This window comes from Tachysurus vachellii, chromosome 7, assembly GCF_030014155.1.
Source record: "Tachysurus vachellii isolate PV-2020 chromosome 7, HZAU_Pvac_v1, whole genome shotgun sequence".
NCBI classification, from domain to species: Eukaryota; Metazoa; Chordata; class Actinopteri; order Siluriformes; family Bagridae; genus Tachysurus; species Tachysurus vachellii.
Genome location: NC_083466.1, coordinates 3,849,473 through 3,858,732, shown reverse-complemented (window position 1 = coordinate 3,858,732; position 9,260 = coordinate 3,849,473). Strand labels below are relative to the sequence as shown.

The 9,260-nt window shown below is 42.1% G+C and overlaps 1 long non-coding RNA gene across 4 annotated transcripts; it reads left to right on the top strand.

Moving 5' to 3' along the window:
* Positions 1 to 4,816: 4,816 nt before the first annotated feature.
* LOC132848311 (uncharacterized) lies at positions 4,817 to 7,983 on the top strand. Of its 4 annotated transcripts, XR_009648721.1 has the most exons (4): positions 6,728 to 6,743; positions 7,181 to 7,291; positions 7,508 to 7,601; positions 7,807 to 7,983. It is a non-coding gene; the product is annotated as an uncharacterized LOC132848311 (long non-coding RNA). The 4 variants fall into 4 exon arrangements; XR_009648719.1 differs by lacking the exons at positions 6,728 to 6,743; positions 7,181 to 7,291 and adding an exon at positions 4,817 to 4,877; XR_009648720.1 differs by lacking the exon at positions 7,181 to 7,291 and having other exon boundaries at positions 6,706 to 6,743.
* Positions 7,984 to 9,260: the final 1,277 nt, after the last annotated feature.

Here is a 9,260-nt window from a genome sequence, read left to right as displayed (position 1 = left end):
CTATCCAGGTGTAAAGTTGTTGAGAACTCATGCTAGCTACACAACTAGTGATTAAAGAGAAGTGTTGTTAAGTTTCTCTAAATATTTGCTTTTTCTCACACAACATCTCACACAAAAACGAGTGCTATAAAAAAGACACTTATATCTGTGTCTGTAGTTTTTCACTGTGGGCTATGGCTAGTGTGCTAGCAACTTTTCTGACAGGCTAGACCACAAAATATATTGAGTAAAAAGATTTAACAATCAAAACAATCATAAAAGACCAGGAGATAAAGTTTGCTCTCTACACACTAGCAAAGGTTGACAATATTTTTGCTAGCAAGGATTAGCTGGCTAATTAGCTGGCTAAGCAGTTAGCAGCTGGCAAAGATACATAGAACCTTAATTTATTCTTTAACCAGATTCTTTAACCATTTAGTGAACATAGCTAAAATTAAACGATTAGATTGTTCTGGAGCTTATTTGGTCTTTGTCATTTTACAGAATTAGCAAAGTTACACGTTAGCATTGCTGACTTATGGGCACCTGCTCATGACACAAGCCCTTATATTTGTTTTATTGCTTTGTTTGGTCTTTTCATCTGATGTTCACTAACACTCAGGTAACCCTTTTAACAGTACACTGTAATTGATCGATTTATTAGACCCTTTCAGTCAGTATAAAGAAATTAATTATTTTATATCCACAAGTCTGATATAAAATGAGACAGAACACTGTTGGATTTTAGTGTGAGACATGTTTTTCCCTCTGTTAGGAAAACTTTTCGTGGTTGAAGTTTACTGGGTTAAATGGGTTTAATATCATTATTTACTTTAAAGAAGCATTTGTGTGAGAAAAAAATGAAAAGATTTATTTTCTCGGAACTGTTCTATGAATATCTTACTGTCATGATTCAGCCCGGACTTTTGGCCATGTGCTATTGTTGTTGTCACGTGTCTGCCCCGCCTTCGTCTGCTCCTCCCTGTTTCATCACCTGTTCCTAATGTAGTCATTGTCTTTATTGTATTTAAGTGAGCCGCGTTGCTGAATGCAGCACGGAATCATTAGTTACGTTTACCCCTCGTCATGTCTAGTCTCTGTTAAATGTCGTCAGTTGTATTGTTTTAGTTATCGTCATTTTGTATATGTCTTATTTATTTATTAAACCCCCCTCATTTGAAGCTATCCTGCGTACGGGTCTGTCTGCTTCCAATCCAGGTTGTGACACTTACCCTGTAAAGAGTAGATAAAAACTGTGTGTATGAAAAAGAAATTCAATGCTAAACATGGGAGCCATCAAAACCAGTGTTTGTTAGTGTAATACTGACTAACTGGGAGTCATATATACTGTACCATATTGGACAACATTTATTGCTTGTTTATACCACTGTGTCGTTGACATTTAGGCAAATTGCTTAGTATGTATTATGCTTTGTATTCGGTCACAGTCTTGAGAGAACAGTACAGCTGTTTCCCTCCATTCACTATCCTTCCATTCATCCAACCATAACCCCCCCACACTGTTTGTTCTAATCCCGTCTCTGTGCCTCGTCTTCCGTGTCCCATCTCTCTAAGAGCCCTACACTTGTGGAGAATGCGGGCCTCGAACACGGAAGCAGCTCCTGAGCCCTCTGTGGGGCAGGTGCCACAGCATCTTAGGCAGGCCAGCCTCCATCAGCACGAGGTGACCCAGGAGCTGGCCAATAGTGTCAAGAGGGCCACAAAAGAATTACTGGCACTTTGGGGGGCCCCGCCACATCAATTCCCCTCCCTGATCCCGGCCACGACGCTCAACACAGGCTCACTAAGCTCAGCGTCGAAGACGACGTGGAGGCGTTCCTGGACACCTTCGAGCATACTCGGACCGGGAGGGCTGGCTTAAGTGGGACTGGGCCAACGCCCTAGCCCCGCTGCTTAGTGGAGACGCTCAACTAGCGGATTATGCGCTGGATCCAGAGAGCGCCCAAGATTATGAGGCAGTAAAAGAGGAAATTCCTGAGCATCCTTGAACACGCCAAGGCCACCCTAGAAATTGGCCGGGAGGCTTGAAGAGACTTCCAGGCCAGCCCCCGCCACCCCAACCCAGACAACAACAAGCATCCGAACGGGTTTGGGAGAGGGAGTAAACACCGATCCCTCCCAGCCACTCCCCCGCCGTACTTCCTGGTGAGGAATAGGCTTCTCTACTTCCACACAGACAGGAGAGGAGAACCCAAGCCAGCATACTCCGCTCCTGCTCCACCTTGCCTACACGCACCCCTTGGGGGTCCATCTTGGACCCAAGAACATGCTAGAAAAGCTGCGGGATCGATTTACATGGCCGGTGATGAACGCAGAGGTCCTGGGCTTTTGCAGGGCCTGTGCCACATGCCAGCGGACCTCCTTCCAGAAGCCAGCGCCGGCCCCCCTTATTCCCCTTCCTATTATTGCCGTCCTTTTTGAAAGGCTTGGCATGGACCTCATCGGGCCACTACCAAAGTCTGCCCGGGGCCATGAATACATCCTACTTATAGTGGACTATGCCACCCGCTACCCTGAGGCGGTCCCACTTCGGAATGCCACCTCCCAGAATGTGGCCAGAGAGCTGCTCCTGCTCTTCAGCAGAGCCGGGATCCCCAAGGACATCCTCTGCGACCAGGGTACGCCATTCATGTCAAAATTAATGATGGATCTGTGTCAGCTGTTGTAGGTCAAACACCTGAGGACGTCCGTCTACCACCCTCCAGACAGATGGATTGGTAAAACGTTTCAACCAAACCCTGAAGCGGATGCTACGAAAGGTGGTAGTCCAGAAAGGATGTAATTGGGACCTCCTTCTTCCTTACGTCTTCTTTGCTGTCCGGGAAACGCCCCAGGCATCCACAGGCTTCACCCCATTCTAACTCCTGTTTGGACGGCACCCTAAGGGCATGCTGGACATAGCCCAGGAGGCCTGGGAGGAGCAACCCTACTACTTCCACTCCGTCATCGACTTTGTCCAGGACACGCAGGCTCGGATCGAGTGCGTCGGGCCCATCATGAAGGAACACCTAGAAGCAGCCCAGTGTGCACAGCAAAAGACGTACAATTGGCCCGCCCAGGCTAGGGAACTTCGCCCTGGGGAGCAAGTAATGCAACTCATTCCTAGTGCGGCCCGAAAGTTCCTGGTGAAGTGGCAGGGCCCATATACAGTCCTTGAGAAGGTGGGACCTGTAAACTATCAGTTGCAACAGCCAGGTAAGCGTGCAGACACCAAATTATATCACATCAACATTTTGAAAAAATGGATTCCCCCGCCGGCTGTGGTGTCTGCATTTGCCTCCCTCCACACAGATCCCCAAGAGCATGCCCTAGTAAGGAGGGGAGATGATCTCACACCAGCCCAACAGCACAACCTCACAGAGCTTTTGGACCAGTTTGTGGATGTCTCCTCGTCTAGTCCAGGATGTACAGTGCTGGTGCACAATGAGATCCAGGGCTGCTAAAGCCCCAGGAGAAAAAAGTCCAAGCCATGAGAGAATACCCTGATCCACTTCAAAGAAACAGGTACGGGCCTTTTTGGGATTGGTGGGCTATAACAGACGCTTTGTGCCTAACTTCTCCTCTTTAGCTGCCCCCCCTTTCAGATCTAATAAAGAAAGGTCAGCCAGACCGTGTGCACTGAACGGACGGCACAGTACGGGCATTCTGCCAGCTCAAGGAGGCCCTCACCACCCAGCCAGTACTGCAGAATCCAGATTTCGATCGCCCCTTCACGCTACAGATGGGTGTGTCCTAAACGGGGCTAGGAGCCATCCTTTCGCAGGAGTTCGAAGGGGAAGAGCACCCGGTCCTCTTTATCTCCCGGAAGCTGACCTCTGCCGAGAAAAACTACGCCACAGTGAAAGAGAAGCCCTGGTGGTCAAGTGGGCCGTTGAGGACCTCCGGTACTACCTGGCAGGCAACACTTCACCCTTGTGACGGACCATGCTCCTCTGCTCTGGATGGCCAAGGCAAAGGACACCAATGACAGGGTAACTAGGTGGTTTCTCTCTTTACATGATTTCTCGTTCCAGGTCCTGCACCGAGCCGGGAGCCGGCACGGAAATGCCGATGGCCACTCGAGGCGCTACGCCCTCTGGGGATGACTGCTACCAGGCGGGGGCTCAGAGCAATGGGGGGGGTTGCACATGCACCGCCACAAATTCATGGTGGAAAAAACGCTCTTTGCCCACTGCATCAGAAGCCAAGAAGCGGGAGAGTGTAAAAGGCGCTAAGCGCCAGCTCCCTAACTTCAGAACCATGGCCAGCGCCGCGGGGATTGAAAGCGAGGTGGGGCGGCCGAAACTCCTGCCGAAAAGCACGGGCCAATCAGGAGCGCGGCTGGAGCATTCACCCTCCAGAGGGAAAGCACAGCAGGAAGCAAAGCTCAGCGGCTAGAGAGGGGAAAAGGGGGTGTGCCTAACGGGACTAATGCTTGTTGTCTTTTACAGACACATCCAGCTGATCCAGGACTTCAAATTGCCGGCTGAGCCTACACTATGCTGCTGGAGAAGACTCACATTTACACTGCCATCCCCCTCCTGCTGCAAAGATTTGGTGCCTGGACCTCTGCCCAAACACCCCTACAGCCCCTTAAAGGAAGGAACTATTTACCTTTTCTCCTTTTTCTGACTTTTTGCTGCACTAAACTGAGAAGAAAATAAATACCAAGCCACTGTTTACTCTAATCCCGTCTCTGTGCCTCTTCTTCCGTGTCCCATCTCTCTAAGAGCCCTACTACATACATACATACATATATATATATATATATATATATATATAGTTTATGTCAACAGACTAGTAATGACTTCTTGCTCCATTTTCTTTATTAAGACATTTCACACAAGCCTCTTCTCAAAGCCAGCTGTGTTCGTAACTTGACACAACTTGGATGAATGGTAATGTAAATGGTTTTATTGGTTAATCTTAAATCACTTTCAGATTCACTTTAAGATTCAATTACTCAGGATTCAAGCTCCCTTTTACCTTTCGAACAGGCACGCAACCTTGAAACCATATATAGACTTTTTTGTAATTAGATTTTGTAATTAGGTTTATAAATTTTGTAGTCAAAAGACAAAAGTCAAAAAAAGCAGTCAAAAAAACTGGGTTGCCAAATATTATGTAATTAATTCTGTGTTTACATGCATAGCCTTTCAAACCTACTCTACTTCTTTGTTGCTGTTTTTTTTTTGGTGTCTTATTACATTTTAGAATTACTAGAGTACTGATTAATCAGAGATGCAGTCATAGGAAAAAAGATAAAAGATTCCATAGTTCATACACAATCAGATATCTGCGATATGAACACAACTTTCAAAGTGAAATAACACAAAGTTGGAAGAAAATACAGCCAAAAAATAAACTTTATTGTTTAAGTTTCTAAGTAAACTTAGCCACTAGAATGAATGATGATCTCAACAAAGACTTGTAATTATTGCTTAAGTATGGCTTAACGCACAGTGAGAAAGCCCCATGTGTGCAAATGCACAAGCTGATAAGAGCTGAGTGACACTGTGTCTACATTGCAATGTTAGATGATATAAAAATACAATGCAATATATGTAGTTTGATGAGCAAGCTGTAAAACCAGTAAAATTAACTGCAACAGAATGCTGTCGAGTTTGCTTGCTAGCTGCTTTGAAAGGTCGCAGTTGTATGCTTCTGATCTTTAGGACACCTTAGCAGGTATTATTATGCCTTGCTTTATGCCAGCTAGGCCTGTGTACTTTTCTGATGACATTTAACCAAAGCACAACACAACACTGTCCTGTATAATTCTTGCAGTGTGGTAAGTAAATAACATGAAACCTTTGTTCCTTAGATCAATGCTTGTATCATAGAGAAATACTACTAAGAGCTTCACATGTCCTAGAGAAACACTTCTAGAGCTTCACACGTTCTAGAGAAACACTACAAGAGCTTCACATGTCCTAGAGAAACACTTCTAGAGCTTCACACGTTCTAGAGAAAAACTACTAGAACTTCACATTGTCTAGAGAAATGCTACTAGAGCTTCACATGGTCTAATGAAACACTACAAGAGCTTCACTTGTCCTAGAGAAACAGTACTAGAGCTTCACATGTTCTAGAGAAAAACTACTAGAACGTCACATCATCTAGAGAAATACTACTAAGAGCTTCACATGTCCTAGAGAAACACTTCTAGAGCTTCACACGTTCTAGAGAAACACTACAAGAGCTTCACATGTCCTAGAGAAACACTATTAGAGCTTCACATGTGCTAGAGAAAAACTACTAGAACTTCACATTGTCTAGAGAAATGCTACTAGAGCTTCACATGGTCTAATGAAACACTACAAGAGCTTCACTTGTCCTAGAGAAACAGTACTAGAGCTTCACATGTTCTAGAGAAAAACTACTAGAACGTCACATCATCTAGAGAAACACTACTAGAGCTTCACCTGGTCTAGAGAAACACTGCTAGAGCTTCATGTGCTCATTTTGGCTTTTTTTTCCCTGTTTTAATACTCAAATGATTCTCTGTCAGAATACTGAGAAGGCATAGAAACATTAAGCAGATGTTGAATTAGACAGCAAATCTTCCATGTCCTCACACAAGGGAAAAGCTTCACCACAAATGTTGCGTTCTTTAGAAACTGAACCTTTTTTCTGGATAGATACAGGTTACAAATTTGCCAATATTAAAGGCGGTACTACTGAGTCATCATGTGCGTTGTTTTATAAGTAGTAGTCACATGATATACGAGAAGCAGCCACATGATATATGAGAGCTGGCACAGGTAAGTTTAGATTCTCTTTAGACATTTATATAATTTCTCTCTCTCTCTCTTTCTCTCTCTCTCTTTCTCTCTCTCTCTCTCTCTCTGCAAATGCATTAAGCCTTAATCTTTAATCGTGGACTTAACCATTTGAATATGTCAATGCAAATAAGTTTATTGCTAATATACTACAGTATGCATTAAATAAACCTCAGTATATGTTTCAATCCAGGATACACCAGCATGTTTAAACTTGAAAGTTTTGAATCGTCATGCATTTGTAGCAACTTGTGCAATTTTTATTTGCCAATATCCCCATATGATTTTTAGCAAAGCCCACTCTTGATTCTTTAAACTGTATCATGTTACCTGGATGATCAACAGCTGTTGTTTTGAACAGTTAAACTGCCCATAGTTCTTTAGAAAAATCCTCTTCTGCATATTTGACTCCTATCCAGCAGTTGTTATGTGACTCAAGTTGTTGCAAACATTGACCGCTGAGCAAGAAGGCAACATGATTACAGCACTAAGAGCCAAGGGGGTGTAAACTTTTAAACAGGATAATTGAGGTAATTTGTTATTTTGTCATATGAAAAACATGTAAATATCTTCTAAATCATGGTGGTACTGAATAAAAATGGAGTACTTTGTTTAAAGTAATATCAATTGACACCAATTATTCTGGTCAAAAGTTTATTCCTGCAACGATCATTTCAAACCCCATTCCCAAATTAAACAGCTTCTAAATGACAATAGCAAAATGAAAAGCCATGTTCATTTCACAGATTCAGTGGCTTTTGAGAAGATAGAATAAATGCTGGAATCTGATGAGAAGATGGATGGTGAAGTGGAGGATGACTTTCATCTTGGCTATTCTGGGTAAGTGTTTTGGTGACAAGTCTCTAATTAACTCTTTGAATAGCAATATTTATAATCTGTCCATATGTGATGTCAGAATAACCTATTAAAATATATAAAATATAAAATAATGTGTTATTATAAATTCTGAATAATATACTGTGACCTAAATTATATGTTTCAATCAATCTGTTTTTTTTTGTTTGTTTTGTTTTTTTCAAAATAGAGAATTAGAAGAATATCATAATGAGTTGGAGGAAGGTCTTCAGAAACCCGAAGATGAGCTGATGGCTGACTGCCGTTGTTATCATCCAGGCTATCCCGGTCACAGGTTTTTCATTATGTATCATGGCACTACATGGGCTAATGCTCTGAAGATCCAAGCTGGAGGCTTCATCCCCTCTTTAAATGCTCGGCCCTGGGGTCTATTTAAGCCACAGTTTTCAGAAAGCCTCTAAATATCCACGGAATGGCAGACAACAGAAGCTAGCGGTCCTCAAGGTGAACGTACAAGTGGGAAAGGTGAAGAGGATCGATTATCAGGGCCATCCCTTGCAGACAACATGGCATCAGCATGGTTATGACACAGCCTGGGTGCCTCCCAACTGTGGAATGGTAGCCAGTGGTTTAGAGGAGGACTGTGTGTATGATCCGAATCGAATCCAAGTCCTGCAGATTATCCCACAGTAATATCCATTAAAAAACAAAATCAGAGCTATCAGAAACCGACAGAAGATCAGTGGATGACTACGGTCTATCTCCTTCAAACTTTAAATAATGAAATAAATAAACAATAAAAAGTCAAAGTGTTGTGTGGTTAAATCCATATAGAAAAACAGACAGCACAATATTCAAATGTGTTAGCACATAATTATTCATTCATGTTAATGTTATTTAACACATAGGGATAAAGTTGATTGATATAGTTTGCAACATGCAGCTGCATATACAAACATCACTGTGAATACTTTTGTCGAATGTATATAGAAGGAGAATTTCATCTCAACACATACTGCCATAATTCATTGATTTCTCTTCAAACCCCACTGTAGTTCTAGTACGTACTGCAATTGGTGAAACACTAGGGTACTGCTCCTTTCCACACAAGAGTGAAATAAATATAGTAACATTTATTCATTTTGCAGACCCTATTAACATTTAAAACCAGTGTACTACAACATGATTTATATTTTATTTTTTGACAGAGTAGGTTTGATTTAGTTTACAATTACATATTCATGAATATCTTAACTTATAAACATGTATTTAAGGTGTTTATTAATGCATGAATTCATTAATTGTTTTCTAATTTAAACATCAACATTATTAGTATTAATTAGTGTTAATGCAGGTGTAAATGTGGGATTTTTCATGTACTGTTACCAAGTCTTATTTATTTAATAATGTGTTAATACACTTCCCTCTACTGACACGTTATACAAAGTGCAAAACGTTCACAAACAACACAACTAAATTATAGTCTATTAAAAGACAATTTTTTAGGCTTTATATCGAGTTAGAAATCAAACTAAACTAACCAAAACATTCGCTTTGGCTCTAGTTTCAGTGTCAGTTCCTTAGCATGGTGTATATTAATAAACTTTATAAATAAAATGTAATATAGACTTGGAACCTTGGACAGAGTAGAAGAGTTAGTGCTGTATTTAGAAATATACCACA